The sequence below is a fragment of the Arvicanthis niloticus genome, chromosome 26 (assembly GCF_011762505.2).
Source record: "Arvicanthis niloticus isolate mArvNil1 chromosome 26, mArvNil1.pat.X, whole genome shotgun sequence".
NCBI lineage: Eukaryota > Metazoa > Chordata > Mammalia > Rodentia > Muridae > Arvicanthis > Arvicanthis niloticus.
The window spans coordinates 34,847,425-34,864,180 of NC_133434.1; the positions used below are offsets into that span (position 1 = coordinate 34,847,425).

A 16,756-nucleotide genomic window follows, 5' to 3' on the forward strand; every position below is an offset into this window, starting at 1 on the left:
CTTTAAAGGTTCTTTTGACTTCTAAAACAACGCTATCCAATGAGACTATAATATGAACTCTATGTGCGAGTTTATTTTTTCTAGGAGCCACATTAAAAATGGTTGGATGGCTGAGTCAGTAAGACACTGAGTTTGATCCCTAACACCCAAGTAAAACACAGAGTATCACTCACATGGAAAAGCTGGGTGTGGTCACGTGGACCTGTAATCCCAACTCTGGGGAGGCAGAGACAAGAGGACCCGTGAGACCTGCTGGCCAGACAGCCTAGTCAAATATGCAAGCTTTAGGTTTCCTGAGAGAGCCTCTCTCAAAAAATTAGGTGGAGAGCAGTTGAAGATGGCTGATATGAGTCTCTAGCACACACACACAGACACACATACACACAAACACACACATGCGTACACACACACAGACACATGCACACACAAGCACATACAGACACACACTCGTGCGCACACGCACACAGACACATGCACACACAGACACACGAACACACAGACACACACTCGCACGCGCGCGCACACACACATGCATGAACACATGCACACAGGCACACACCATACATGAACACATTAAAAAAAGGGAACAGGTAAAATTAACTTTATTTATAGAGTTGATTTAACTTAATATTTCTAAAACACCATCAATATCTTCAATAGGTAATCAATATGAAAACAATTTTGGTGTTTTATTTTTTTATACCAAGTCTTTGAAATTGGCATGTAGTTTGCATTTGGTGTAAATATTAATTCAGATCAATCACACTTCTACTCTGTTGTGTTATCTCGTACAGCACTATAGTGTTATGAAATTATAAAACCCAGGGCAGATTGGACCACACTCTCACACAGCTCCTATTTTAGTGGCTATTATCACCACCTCTGGCAATCTATTCTGACTATTTCCACCATTAAATAAATGCTGGCTCACATCCTTCTTTGCGAGTTGAGGCTGCCACATAAGGGGTTCTATACAGCTCAAAGAACCAGACAGGCCCGGGAGTACCATTAGATTAGGAGTCAACTAGAGAGTAGTGGACACAGTAACCAATTGTCAGGCGGAGCCGCCTCTGGCTTGGTTTGAATTCCAAGGGGTCCAAAGGCTCATGAGTGGAGACAGAGTGAAGGTGAAAGGTGTTGCCGGTGGTTACCTTTCTCCGTCCTGTGTGTGGGAAGTGGAAGGTCTCAATTCTGGCCGGCTTGGAGCGTCCACCATGAGGAGAAGTGAGGTGCTTGCTGAGGAGTCTGTTGTGTGCCTCCAGGAAGCTCTAGTTCACCTTTGGGAAATAAGGGGATTAATTGGGATTCCAGAGGAGCAGAGACTACAAAGAACCAAGGTTGTAAAGAAGCATATCCATCTGTCAGAGGAGCTGAGTACCCTGTGCAGTGAGGTACAAGTGTGTGGGAAGCAGTTCCACCGCTGCCATTATAAGATGGCGCTTGGCATATAGCTAGCCTGAATGACTAGGCATTGCTTGAGAGAAAAACAACTCCGTGTATGGAGTTGTATGCGCTCGGAGGTTGGGAGCCCGATCACCCCACCTTGCGTCATTGAGAATGGCCAATCTCCAGTGACTTCGTGGCAGTCGTTGATAGGAGCAGGGCAAATATTTAAGGGGCTGCACGGGCTTGGAGGAAAAGATCAAGAACTCTGTGAAATTCTTTGTATGCCTCCCTGTGATGTGGACAGCACCTGTGTCCCCACCTTAGAAGAGCTGAACCTATTCTGAGAGCATGTGGCAACACTGAGGGAAACAAAGGAATCGAGGCATGAACAAGTTGTCAACATTAAGAGACAAATCATATTGTGTATGGAAGAATTAGAGCTAACTCGGGATACAAGCTTTGAGAGAGATGTGGTGTGTGAACATGAAAGTGCCTTTTGTTTATCACTGGAGAATATTGCAACATTACAGAATTTGCTAAAGCAGATGGAAATGAAACAGTCACAAAATGAAGCCGAATGTGAGGGGCTCGGTGCTCAAACCCGAGAGCTCTGGGATAGGTTACACACACCTAAAGAAGAGAGAGAACCTGTGGCTGCAATTATGACTGGGTCAAAAACCAAAATCAGGAATGTGTTGAAATTAGACTTGGACTGGTCAGAAGAACTGAAAATGCAGGACATAAAGCAAGCGATTGAGACAATTCGGGTGGAGTTGGTTCAGTTCTGGGACCAGTGTTTTTATAGCCAGGAACAGAGGCAGGCTTTGCCCCTTACTATTCTGAGGACTACACAGAAAACCTGCTCCATCTCCATGACGGTGAGATTAAACGGTTACAAAACTACTATGATGTTCACAAGGAACTGTTCGAAGGTGTCCAGAAGTGGGAAAAGAGCTGGAAACTTTTCCTAGAGTTTGAGAGAAAAGCTTCAGATCCAAGACGGTTAACACACCAAGGAGGAAATCTTTTAACAGAAGAAAAGGAACGAGCAAAGTTCCAGAAAACACTTTCTAACCTGGAAGAGGAGTTGAAAGCAAGGGCTGAACAACGGGAACAGGAGCACTCAACAGCATTTGCAGTGAACGGGAAGAAATTCATGGAGTATGTTACAGAACAGTGGGAATTACATCGGTTGAACAAACAGCGAGCCAAAGAGGAGAGGCAACTAAAGAACAAGAGATAAAGACCAAGATGCTGTATGGTGGTGCTCCCCAGATACCTAGCAAAAAGACCAGGACAGACTCCCAGCAAGTCTGCTGAAGTACACAAGTTGACCACCACTACCATGTCTGGTGCTACACCCAATAGGAGCAGCTGGCCTGTCTTTGGTGGATCAGTGTCTCGACTACTCCCTTCTGGCAGCAAGTCAGCAGTCATTCCTCTGTGTTCTGTAAAGAAAGCACCTCGAGCTGCTGGCTTAGGGCCAACAAGAAGATCTTGGACCTCAATGGCAGCCTCCTGAGTGGTGGGTACTCTGGCTAGACCCCATTCCAGCACAAGTGCAGCATTAAGTCTGTTGCCAGCACCTAGTCTGAGTTTTCACGAGAACTTTCAAAACCTTCCAGATCAGATGCTACTTTTCGAATCCTCAATCCAACCATCATCCAGTCCTGAGAATCCTTGTCCAGCTAGCCACCTGTGGCTTTCTGTGCTTAGACTGACGTATACAGACCCTTTCTTCAGGTAAGAATTTAGAATAAGCCAGGGGCAAAGGCCTCTAAACCACGGGAGTCTAAGGATAGTGGAGAGAGACCATTCAGATGTTGTTTTGGTTTTAGACAGTCTCACTATCTATGTAGCTGTGGCTGGTCTTTCTCTGTAGTGACAAGGCTAGCCCAACTCACAGAGATCCATGTGACACTGCACCCAGACTGCTACAATTCAAGGCCAACCTGAAGTGAGTTTCCCTAGTGGGTGATCAGGCATTTGAGTTTCCAGGGGCTGAGTGTTGTTTGTACTGTATGGGAAACAGTGCCACCTGTTGGTCACCAGTTCAAGACAGCTACTTCATCTTGTAGGTCAGCACTTGGTCTTGTGGAGCTTCACCTTTCTAGTGATGTTCTAGTTACAGCTCCCATCAACCATTTCACCAGTCTACTAGGTAATTTGTCTCAGATGATATCGTGTGGGAAGACTAGACAATTCCAAAGGCATGAACTTGTTTCTCTTGCTCTCAAATACAATTCTTGGTGGAAATAAATATTGCATGAGACATAATGACAATGACACATAGGATCATGACATCCTCTAGGTCCACAGATGGTGATGCTACAGAATCATTGTAGATGAAGAAAGAACAGAAAGTCTCCATTCCAGCAAGAGAATTCTCTGCCCTGTCACTTACGGGAGAGGCCTAACACAATCAGTGTGCCCTTGATGTCCTGAGGAGTGGTTCTGGATCCGGGTTTTGATGTTGGCATGCTCAGTCTTCTGCCTCAGTGAGTCAAAAGAAACACTAGTGTGGGCTTTACTAGGGCCTTGCTCTTGGCAAGTGACCGTTCCACTGCTGACTCTTACCACCACACCCTGCAAAGGTCTAATGCACAGTGTGCAGCAGGCTCTGCAGGACAGTCACTTTGTTATGAGCTACACCTGTGCCTTCCCTCTTCATCTCGTCTCCTGAGTCAGGTGCATCATGAAGGAACATTCTTTGCTTCATTCTCACTGTTTCAGCACGGCTCAGGGCTGAGCTGATCCTTATAGTCTTCAATGGCTCCCCTTCAATGAGATGGACAGGAATTCATTAACATATGTCCTATTTCTTCTTGTATTTTCTCCTTCACATTGAGATCCTGACATGTGAGTGCACTTTCTAAAATGGTTGTATTTTGAACTCACATATTTCTCATGAATATATGTATATAAAATACTAGAGTACTTATATGGGGAAATGTGAATATATATTCATAAAACTTTACTTTTAAAGCAGCAGGCCTTTAACCCTCAGTGTATGCATAGGTAGAGAATTGTGTTTTGTCCCTTGTACCTATTCAATTATTGCCCCTATACAACAATTGCTAGTCTTATTGGGGTACATCTATATTAACACCTTAAGTTATGGAATTGTTTTTTAATGGTAGAATTTTGATAAGCCCCTGCGATGAAGTCTGTTATTTTTCTAGACACATGCAAGATATTTATATCAAGGGCCCTGTGTCCTGTAATAGGAAATATTGGGAAGTGGACCTTTTCAGGTTTATAAACATATGCCCTACAATTTCAGTTACATTTATTTTTATAGCTTGTTTTCAATAGCAGATCACATGAATGTCTGGGGTTGGACAGCCTTTATACAAATGTATGCATGACCGGATGGCCTTTGTGGGTAGGATCAACAGTTAATTTTACATGTTGAAGGTTATTTGAAATATTAGATTCAACAATATAATAATTATATTCATGCCAAAGACCTTTACCCTGTCGGGAAAATGATCTCAGGAAATGCCTTTTTCTATTATTTCCTCAGAAATCAGTAGCTCAGCCTTTAAATTCAGTGGTAGAACAATTCTTAGGTGAATTCAGAAATTTAAACAAAGAAGCTCACAGTAATAGCAACAGATGAGGCAAAAATATGTAATTTGGTAGTGGCATTATTAGGAAAAGAATATCGAACATAAAATAACTGCAGCCATTTATTGTTAAAGTCTATTCTATGCTCCTGGCAGGTGTGTGTGCTTCCTCTGCACCTGCCCAAGAGCTGTGAATTCACAAATAAAAGACACACACGCACGCACACACACACATGCACACGCACACGCACACACACACACACACACACAGAGGATTATATTTTAATATGCCCTAAGCTAGCTCGATGGCTCAGCCACTCCTGAACCTCCACATGGCTAACACACTCTCACCTCAGATATCTCTGAATTAATACTTTAATAAATCTATATTTTATCTTTGCTGCCCTGGACCCTTCTGGGTCCCCCAGGGCCACTTTCCCCTTGCACCTACATTTCAGCATCCCACCCTCCTGCATTTTCCTGGCTGGTCTGTCTCCCATCCCCTTGGTGAGGTTCATCTCCTAGCCCCTTGTTATGACTCTCCTGTGTTTCTCTTCCTTTCTTTCTTTCCTTCTCTCTTTCTTTCTTTTTTTCATTTTTGTACTTTCTTTTTTATTGGATATTTTATTTATTGACAGTACAGATGTCATCCCCTTTCCCTATTTCCCCTCCCTAGAACCCCCTATCCTATGCCCCCTCTTCCTTTATGCTTTTATACCATTTTGATTTACATGCATGTAATAAGGTCAGTTCTAGGTTGAGGGTCTAGAAATACAATAGATGCAAATAGTCCAGGAACAAGCAATACACTAAACACAAATAGTAAAGGAAAAAGCAAGGCATTAAACCCAGTTACATGAACACTCACATGATCATTGTTTCTAAAGGCTTATCAGGATGACCAAAGTATCTGAGCCTACTTCCCTGACCTAGCCCAAAGTCATTTTCATGTCTGAAGCCTACTTCCTTGTTCTAGTCTAAAATTTAGAATTCTGTTTGAAATCACTGCTTCAAAAGGAAATGCCCATTTTTTGAAGGTCATTCAAATTGGGGCTGGAAAACTGAAACATGTATCCTTGTTTTGGTTTTCTTTTTTTTCTGTCAGATAACTTGGTCCATACTAATAAGGTACCTATTACAGTGCCCTCAGACAAAGTAGGAAGTAGAGATGGTCCCTTAATAACACCCTTTCCTTTTGGCAATAGTATATGTTGTGCACAAACTGTAAAACATCAGTGTGGCATCATACATACACTGTCTCTGAATCTAACTGTGGTCTCTTGCTGATTGTTCTGGCCTTTCGCAAACACATAGAGCTCCTTTTTCAGTGCTAGTGATATACATTTAGGGCTTGACATTCATTTACTCCTTCAGACTCGTTAGGCTTAATGGGAGTCCTTAGGAAGTTATAGTGTCATGTGGTTTCAAGAACAGAGAAGTGAGGAATTGCCCAAATTTCATGGCTCTGAACATCATTTGGATGCTGGCCATCCTGCACACTCAGTCAAATGCTCTTCTGTCCATCTCCTCTCATCCACATGGATTGAGATCGTATCTACACTGACCATGTCACATGGGCTTTAAGTGTTCACTGATGTCCTTGATCTTCCAGGAGTGACTTTGGGTATCAGACAAGTGTACTTGCAAATCAGTAATGAGATCAAATGTTTCAGCACAGAGCAGTGGTCAGCCTTCCTTTTATGTGATTCAGCTAACCTGTTTTTGTTGTGACTGCATTCCAGTTTCTGCCATATTGAAAAGACTGGGTCTCAGATGTGCGCAACATCATGAAAACAACTGTACACCTCAAACAAAGACTGTGTTTACAGCCAAAAAGGCCTGTTGTACTCAAGACGGTACTGTGCAAATTCAATAATGTTGGAATTCTTAAAATCAACCCATTAACTTTTAGTGTGCTTTTCCTGCATGTATGTGGGTGCACCACATGTTGCATAGTACCAGTGGAGGTGAGAAGAGGGCATACAATGCCCCAGACTTGGAGTAGCACATGGTTGTGAACCACCATGCTACTGTGGAAATATTTCATCTCAATCCAGGGCTTCTACACTGCCTTTGGCCATTCAGTTCCTGGATAAAAGAAACACAACCTTTATATTTATAATAAGCCTTAATCAGCAAATAAAGCTGGGCATAGATCTACCCTTTATGCTATTAGAATCTATTTCCCCACCTATAATGCCAAGTTATAACTTGCCATGTTCCATCCTGGCAGCTCTTAACTCCAATTGTCTACCCCCATGATTATGTTTTCATGGTTTACGTACCCCATGGCAGCTTCCTCCCTTCTCCACCTTCTTCTCCCTCTCCTCATGGTTCTTCTCTCACCCCAGTCTGGGGAACTCCAAGTCCTGATAAAAGAATACCTATTTACAAGACTGTCAACAACCACTGGGCACCAACTCTGGCACAAACACCATGTAGAGCTACCACTCTGTGGGAGGAATAAGCTTCAGAAGTGCACCCTGCATACTGCATGACACACATAGTGAAGATGCTGCCATGCGGCTAACCATCTAATCAGATTTCAAGCAGCCTGGCTCTCTGAGGCTGCAGGAGGATGCTGCTTGCTGCAGCTGCACTTCTTGCTTAAATATAGTAAATAGCTTGGCATCTCCAGTTCCGTTTTGCAACTATGTCCTTTGCTGTGTGTAATTTTCTCCTGAAATCACCTCACATTCCACAACAGTAGGTCTGATGCATAAGCAACTTGTGACAAGCATCACAACCAGTGCTCAGACAGTGACTTTCTTATGGACAAATCCTTAGCTGTGTTGGCTAGTTTATGTCAGCTTGACAGAAGCTAGAATCATCTCAGTGGAGGGAACTTTTGCTGGGAAACTGCCTCTAGAAGGGCTGTGGGTCATGTCTATAATTAATGATTGATGAGAAAGGCCTAGCCTATTGTGGGCAGTGCCCCCTCTGGGCTCACGGTCCTGAGTTATATAAGAAAGCAGCTGAGCAAGCTATGAGGAGCAAGCCAGTAAGCAGTGTTCCTTTGTGGCTTCTGTACCTGTTCCTGCCCTCAGGTTCCTGCCCTGCTTGAGTTCCTCCCTTGACTTCCCTCTGTGATGGACTGTTGTTGCCTGAAAGTGTGAGCAGAATGAACCCTTTCCTCCCCAAGTTGCTTTTGGTCACAGGTTTCATCACAGCAATGGTGACCCTGAGACACCACCTGAGCAATCTTGCAGTAATGATCAATCAGGCCTTGTGTCAGTGCTTTAGAAGACAAGGCTGATGCCATGCTTGAGTTCTTGAGATAGATTTATTCACTGAATGTCTCTCTGTGCTTTTATCTTTTCTCCCCCTTTTATTAAACATAGATTCTTTTCTCATACAATATAACCTGAATTCATTTGTAGGAAGTCGCTGTCATCGGTGATATATTCGCCATTCCAAGATGGCGTGGGCATCCTGTCCTCCCACTAGTAAACAATGGACTGCACAGGTGCAAAAAGGCAAAAGAGCCCATCCCGGGGCGTAATATGAGGTGATGAGTGAACAGCCCATCAGAAGTGAACACGCCACTCTAGGGTACATATAGCAGTGCCTTTCCCGGGCTTGGGGCTTTTTCCGCTTCTGCTGTTACAAGAAGTAAAGCCTCGTCTGTAGTGATACCCGATTACTGCCTCCGTGTCCTTTTTCGCGGGCAAAGGGGACACAAAAGAGGTGCGCGCAACATTCATTTTCCTTCCTTCTCCTCCTCCCAGTTCCTCCCCACCCTGTCTTCTGTCCAGATCCATTCTCTTTCTGTCTCTCATTACAGAAGAGGCTTCTAAGAGATAATTACAAAACATAACAAAAGAAAATATAGTAAGAAAACAAAAACCATTATACTGAAGCTGGACAACCTAAGGCAACAGGAAAATAAAAGTGTCCCCAAGAGAAGGGACAAGAAGAGAAACCCATTCTTCATACTTTCCGGAGTCCCATGAAAGCACTAAACTGAAAGCTGTAGTACATATGCAGAGGACCTGCTGCACACCTTTGTGGGCTTGAGGCCTCAGTCTCTGGATATGCGCTTTGCTCAGTTGTTTCAGAGGATCTTGTTCTCTTGGTGTCCTCCATTTTCTTTCTGTTTCCCCCACTCCTGCCTCTGCTTCCTTGGGTTTCCCTGAGCTCTGAGTGCACTGACTTAATTGAGACATCTTGTTCAAAGGTATGTGTTTCAAGGTCTCTCTCTCTCTCTCTCTCTCTCTCTGTGTGTGTGTGTGTGAGTGCTCTGTTTGGCTGTTGCATCTAATTTGGTCCTATCTGCTTCATGAGGAAGACTTTCTAATTATGGCTGAACAAGGCACAGATATAATCATTGTTGCTGGATATTTGATCACACTGTGACCCCTAAGGTTGTGTTATTTACTGGAGAAAGTTGTTTCCAGCTGTGGTGCAGCTCAGCCCTAGCTCACACCTTTAACCCAAGAGCTTTCTGTGTGTTGTCATCAGGATTCAGTGAAGTCAACCTTAGTCAGGAGGTGGAGCAATCAACCAGTTACAGGGGGTGAACATATGAAAAGACCATGGAGAGCAAGAGGAAGTCAGGAGGGCAGAGAGATGCACAGGAAGTAGAAGGGAGGGACATCAAGTTGAAGGATGCATGAGACAGCATGGAGAATAATTGCCTTCTAGGATGTCAGCTGTGGAGGAAAGTCAGCTGGGTGCCTTCTCTGCCTCTCTGAACTAGCAGGCTTTCACCCCAGCATCTGGCTCAAGAATCTTTATTCGTAAAATCTAATGTTTGAGATTTTGTTAAAAACAAATCATTATCTTTTCTATTTGGTTTTCGGGAGAGTTGTTGGCTGGTTTGTTGGTATTCCATGGCCTCGGTTTCTGGTAACACTGCCACAGAGATAAACCATTCAATACTTGGGCCTTTGGGGAACATTAAAAATTCAAACTACAGCAGGTTGTGTGTATTTGCAGTAATGAAATCCCTAGTGACATTAAGAATGGGCAGAAACCAAACTGCAGTAAGTCCAGACCTGAAGAGGAACTGAAGTAGTGGAGAGTTCTTGTAAATTGCAAAGTGCAAAGGGCAGACTATGGAGGGGAACGAAAACATGTTGCAGTGAGGGCTGCTGGGTGGGACATTCTAAGTTGAAAGAGGCTGAAGTTGTTTAAGTGCTCATGGGATAAGAGAAGATAAGTAACCAGAGAAACAAGACCCTGGCCCCATTTCTGTTGCACTACATTCTTCCTGCTCCCATTCACTTTGTTACCAATAGTGCTTATCATATAACTTATGATGTTCATGATTTGTGTTTCCCCCCAGGATTTTTTTTTCCGGGGAGGATCTATTTTGTTCATTTATTTACTCTCAGCAAGCTAGTAGAGCTAAGGTGGCAGGTCCTTCAGAACTGTTGTCAAACAACTGAACGAATGGGTTTTCTAAGAAACCAAGAGGAGGGAGGACCTCCTCCTTTAGAAGGAGCCTCTAAAACAGGGTGCACCTGCTTCCAAAGCGCTTACATTCCTCAGACTGAGGTAGAGTTCAATGACCTATCAGTTTCCCACCTGGTGTTGCAAGAAGAGCGAGCCAAGTTAGAATCCCAGAGTCATCTGCACGAAAAGCAGCAGGGAATACTCCCTTGGTATTGTACCGTGATGGTCACAGAATTTTTATCATTTAGTTCAGAACTGTGAGTTAAATATCGGCACCTCTTGTGCTTATTGCTGTCTTTGAAGAAGCTTAACCCACCTGTTAGGAGACTAAACTCCGCTTGGCTAAGTCCCCGGTGCTTTTGTGAAAGATTGTCACACACACATTTCTTGAGCGGATCCGCTAGGTCCTTAGTCTGTTGGCCTGTGGTGATAAGACAGGCCGGAAGAAGGCTGAATCCGAAAAAGGGAGCCGTGCGGTCAAAGCCGAGGTGGACCGTCAGTCCAAGAGAACAGCGCTGGAGGAGCCGACTTTCTTCAGCCCAGAGCGAACTCTTGACTCTCAGCTTGAGAGACTCCAGCTGCGCCTGTGCCAATGGCCCAGGACTGCCTAGGGGGCGTGGCTAGGCGTAGCTGACGTCACGCGGTGCGCCGGCCCTCAGCCCGCCGGGTAATCCGCGGTCGCCCCGCCCCACCCCGCCCCTTTCCGGCCGCGACCCCTGGGAGCCGCCCCAAAGGACGCTAAGGCGCTCGGGTGAGTGTCCACTAGGGGCGCACGTCGCCTCGGCCCGGACGGCAGCAGTTGCCCGGCAACTGAGGGGACAAGATGGCGGCGGAAACCCCTCCACCTCCTCCCTCACCTGGCCGTGTGACGGGGAGAGGAGCGGCGGGGTTGACTGAGGAGGCCGAGCCGGGGTGGGGAGGGTCGAGCTGGCCCGGGGGCGGTGAGGGCCGCCGGCCTGGTAGCTCAGGCTGGTCCGAGGCCTGGGGCGGTTGTCAGGGGCGGGGCCGGGGACGGTGCGAGGGGCGGGGCAGGAGGCTGTCTCTAGGGCGCAGTGGATGCTTCTGGAATGTCTCTACTGTAGGCTGAGAGTCATCAGGAGCTGCTGCTCGCCTGCACTTGGCGGTTGATCACTTTCAGCATCTTTTCCTCCTGGACTTTACCACACTTTCCGTGAACCTGATTCGGGCTTTAGCTTTCGAAGGGAAACGAGGTGCAAGAAATTGTTTCCTTCCCATTTTACAAATGTGTAGCTGAGGCCTCATGTGGGAAACGAAGGCCTCTCTCACCTGAGAGCCTCTTACCTCAGTGTCCTGCCTCTGTACTTTATTAGCGCCTCCTCTCTGCTCAGGTTTGCAGTCCTGCTCAAAGAAACAGGTTAGAGTCAGTAGCTGACTCCAGAGAGTTTGGGGCTTTTTAGAAAGCAGCCAGAAAATTGCTCCCCAAGCAGCACCTGCTGCTGTCCCAAAGGCTGCCTCCTGCTGCTGCTGGACTGTCTTTCTCTTCTCAGTTGTGTCGCGTTATTATTGTCTGTGGAATACCAATGCACTAAAATTATCTTTCTGAACAGAAAATATATATGTACTGCAATTTATAGATTTATTTTAGCATCATATGGGAGAAGAGTAAGAGAGATCCTGTGGACATTTATAAATAGGAAACCTGGGACTCAAAGAGATTGTTGCTCAGCCAGATCACTTACTTGCTGGTGCTGTGGTAGATGTCTGATTTAAGATGGATAAGCACAGCACTGTCCCACCCTCTCCTGTGTTGGTGCTTTGTATTGGTATTTTTTCTGTTAAGCCTGACTTTCTGCAAAATGCTTGCAGGTTGACTTACAACAACCACACCAAAATGACTTGAGAATGTCCATTGCCATCCAAATATTTTTAATACAAGAGCCATTTTAAAATGTTAGGTGGGAGATTATGTGGGTGGGAGAAAGTGTGATGTGGCTTTTGTCCTTTGGTTTCCCTCATTTGAATACAACCTGCATCCTAAAACCAGCAGAAGTAATGTTTCCACAGGAACTGCTTCTAGTTCATCATAAACCTTCAGCAAATGCCCCATTCGTCCTCTTTCTTCATCCCCTTGAGCTGCATTTGTAAAATTCTGTTATTTTGCTTGGGCTGCTCTAATAGAATATCCTAGACTGGAAAGTGTATAAAAGTAGGGATTGATTTCTCACAGTTCTGCTGGGGAAGTTCAGATGAAGGTGGTAGCTGATCCTGTGTTTGGGGATAACCTGCTTTCTGATTATAGATGACACCTTTTATGCCTTCACATGAGGAGAGATAGGGATTGTCCTTTAAACTCTTTTAAAAGGGCATCAGTCACATTTGTGAAGACCCTTACTCTTAATTACCTCCCAAAGTATTCACCTAATACTATCACTTTGGAAAGCTAGGATTTCAGCATGAATTTTGAGAGTGGCACAAACACTGAGCACATGGCACTATGACTAAATACCTGATGTGTTTATGTTAAAACCAGGGTTGCTCTATAAATGTTTCATAAATCATTTCAGTGCCTGGGTTCCCAAGGTGTTACTGTGTTACACAGATTTTTTCCCTTTTCCTTTGTGCTCCATAGATCTTAAGAATCACTGAAGGCTGACCTGATAATGAACCTTTATTACTGCCTTCCTGAGTCCTATGTAGGAATGTTTCAAAGATAAGGAGTGGAGTTCTAATTCTTCTTTTCTTCTTTAGGCTCCTGCCTCAACCTCTACAACCCAAAGCACTTTTAAAGGAAAAGCAGAAATCATTTGTGAATTACATGTAAATATTCTTGAATCACTAGAAATTGATGGTGTCAGGGTAGGAAATTTTCTAAGTAGGTAAAATGCAGTGTAAGCATAAGGGACTGAGTTCAGCTCTCCAGCACTCGTGTAAAAGTCAGGCACATGGGAGCACATCTGTATTCCCAGTGCTGAGAGGCAGAGGCAGAAGGATCGCTGGGGGGCTCTCTGGCCAGCCAGGGTAGGTTAATTCAGTGAGAGACCCTGTACCCCCATTTCCCTACCAAAAGGTAGAGGGATTGGAGAGATGGCTCAGAGGGTAAAGTGCTTGACTGGGGTTTGAGTCCCACAACCCACTTAAAAGCCAGAGGTAGCAGTATACATCTGTAGCCCCACTACAGGAGTGATGGTGGTTGTGACAGAGACAGGTAGATCCCAGTGCTTGATGATCAGCTAGTCCAGGTGAAACAGGGAGCTCCAGATTCAGTGAGACACCTTGTCTTAAAAAACACAACAAAAACCAACAAGATTGAGGAAGATACCCATTGTCTCCTTCTGGCCTTCACATTTGTACATGCATACACACACACACGTGTTATCCCTTCCTTTCAACTCACGGAAACAATAAGTGACTGAAAATGAGCAATTAAGTAAACATCTCACATTACCTTTTGGCATCCACACACATGCATACCCACATACATATACATACTACACACTGCTGTTATGTGCTAGGTGATATAACAGTTTTCTCTAATGGTACAATATAAATATTGTGGAATTGTCATTTCTGAAACTGTAGACATAAAAATTAGAACTGGCTGGAGCTGGAGAAATGGCTAAGAGGTCCAAGAACACAGTTTCCTTTTCCACAGGCCCCAGGTTCAATTCCCAGCAACCATATGATGGTTCATTACCACTTCTAGGGGACCATTACCCGTTCTGGGGGATCCAACACCCTCTTCTGGTCTCATACACTTGTTTTCTTCTGTAGATATGCATGTCATGAGTAGATATACTTGTAAGCAAACATCCACACAGAAAGAAGAATAAAAGAAAAAAATTTAAAAATTAAAATGATTGCAAATGACTTGTTCAATAAAAATTAAGTCAATGTCAGAATCATTGTTTTTGCATTTTTTTTTTAGTTTTTTTCTGGGTGGTGTATCTTTTTTTAAAAAAGTGTTTTTGGCTAAGTCTTGCTTAATAGTTCAGTTTGTTTGTTTGTTTGTTTATTTTTGGTCATCTTGACTAATCATCTGGGAAGAGGGATTCTATGAGAAAACAGGGAAATCCTTGAGGCATTTTCTTAGTTGTGATTGATGTGAGCTGGTCCAGTCCCCTGTGGGTGGTGTTGTCACCTTTGGGCAGGTGTTCCTAGGTAGTACAAAAAAGCAAGTAAGCTAGCCAGGTACAAGCCAGTAAGTAGCATTGCTTTGTGACCTCTGCTTTTGTTCCTGGGTCCAGGCTGAGTCTTACCCTGATTTTCCTTCATGAGAGATGGTAAGCTTTTAGCTGAAATATTTGCCCTCTTTCAATTTGCTGTCTTATTACAGCAATAGAAAGCAAACTGACAAATTTAGACAGTGAGATAGGATTTGTGGTTCAGTGCTGGAGCTGCCCTTAAAGAATTTCTGTCTCTTACATATGAAGTAAGTATAGGAGGAGACGGGTGGCCCTCCGCTGCCATTTCCCAGGAGCTGACCACTTTGTTTTTTTGAGACTGGGTTTTTACTGGGACCTGGGACTTGCTTACCTGGTCAGGCAGACTGGCTGGTCAGCAAGTCCCAGTAGTCCTCTGTTTCTGCTTCCCTGGTCCTGGGACCACAATTGTAGGTAACTGAGAGTTGAAATCAGATGCTCATGCTTGGGTGACAAGCACGTTACTGGCCGAGATATCTTCCCAGCTCCTGTTCCTCTTCTTTGAGTCAGGTCTTTGTAGCTCAGAGTGACCTTGATTTCAATAGTAGGTTCATTATATCTGAAGGCATGCAGAAGTGGAGAATGAACTGCTGTATATCAGTCTATTTGAACAATCTGCATATGATTGATATTTTCCTGTAATAGTGACTCACCTCCACATTGCATTTGTAAACATTTTGGTATATTTGCCTGCTTTTAAATATAGTTTACCAAGCAAGAGATAGTGTTGCTATTTTCACTAGGTCATGCCATATTGGCAGGAAAAATACTTTTTGGTTGATTTATTTATTGTGGTATATACGGAAGCAATTGAAAAACTCTTTAAGCAATAAAGAATGACGAACTTTTAGTATTGCTTGTGAACACTCATTTCTGCTCTAATCCACTTAAGTTTGTACTCATCAAAATTGTGAAATATTATTGATAGCTTTTGAATATATCTATAACAAGATTAAGGACCAAACTCAGGAAAACATTAAGACTTTTTAAAAAATCCCCACTCATCCCCTGACAACCCCAATTTATGCTCTCTTTCTAATATTTTATTTATTTTTCATGGCTCACTGACTCCAGCTTGTGCTGCCTATAACTCCTGGGTGTGAGGCCATCCACTGGAGTGGGGTTGAAAACTGACTCTCCCTTCTCTAGAAGCCATTTAGTGATCACAGCTCCTCAGGAGTGGGAGCTTGTGACACTTCCCACTCTGTACTAGAATGTTGACTGACTTTATGTTGTTCAGGTCATATGCAGGCACCCACAGCTGCTGTGAGTGCATGAGTGCAGTGCTCCTGTCATGTCCAGAAGACACTGTATGGTCTCAGTTCTCTCTGACCTCCAACCCACTTGAATACTAACCTGTAGGTTTGCCATAAGAGAGACATGGCACAGTAATAAAATGATGGAATACACAGTCTACTGCATCTTGCTGCTTCTGTTTGGCACATTTTAAATAAGTGTTTATACCACAGCATGTACTAGCACTTCACTCCTTTTTATAAGTAACTAGCATTCCATTGTGTAGGTATCACACACTTTATTTACATGTTGGACAATTCTTGGTCATCTGTATGTTTCTATTTTTAGTCGTTAGGACATTCTGTATAAAGTTTTGTGCAGTGTTGTGTTTTCATTCTGTGAGTGAAAATAGGAGTGGAATTGTTGGGTTGTATGGTAACTGTATGTTGAATTCCCTGAGGAACTGCTGAATGTGTGCTGTGGTTGGCCAGCTTTACCTGTTTACAGTCCCATGCAGTGTGGGGCAGGCTCCGATTGCTTGTTTCCTTTGACACTCTAGTCCTGTCTTTTTGTCTATAGATACTTTGGTAGTGTGAAATGATACGTCACCTTGGTTTTGATTTGCTTTTCTAATGACTGGTGGTTTGAACATCTTCTCTTGTGCTTGTTAGGAATTTGAATATCTCTTTTGCAGAAATGAGGACACGACCTACATAGTGCTAGTATTTTAATTAGAGATGTGTTTCAGTCTTTTGCTCTCTTTGAATTAGTTTTTAAAATCCATGTCATTAAATGGATTCCTTTCCAGAGATCCTTGTAATCTTGAGAAGCTCTCTTGTGAAGCAGACATTACCTACTCGTGTTTATTAGTATGTACATTATAGTAGTTTTCTTTTGGTGCAAAGAACTATTATGGATTTTCTTAGAAGAAGGAAAATTAAGAATTTTTCTTTTGAGACTAGGTTTTGCTGTGTAGCCCAGGCTGCCCTCTTACTTAGACTTCTGCCC

General features: G+C 43.8%; 1 long non-coding RNA gene and 1 pseudogene across 1 annotated transcript; one reads left to right on the forward strand and one right to left on the reverse strand.

The window, feature by feature from the left end:
* Positions 1-308: 308 nt before the first annotated feature.
* On the reverse strand, positions 309-11,016 carry LOC143439380 (uncharacterized). The gene is made up of 3 exons (XR_013107649.1): positions 10,669-11,016; positions 7,241-7,324; positions 309-1,277 (listed from the first exon to the last, which is right to left on the reverse strand). It is a non-coding gene; the product is annotated as an uncharacterized LOC143439380 (long non-coding RNA).
* On the forward strand, positions 1,499-3,060 carry LOC143438723 (protein regulator of cytokinesis 1 pseudogene; annotated as a pseudogene).
* Positions 11,017-16,756: the final 5,740 nt, after the last annotated feature.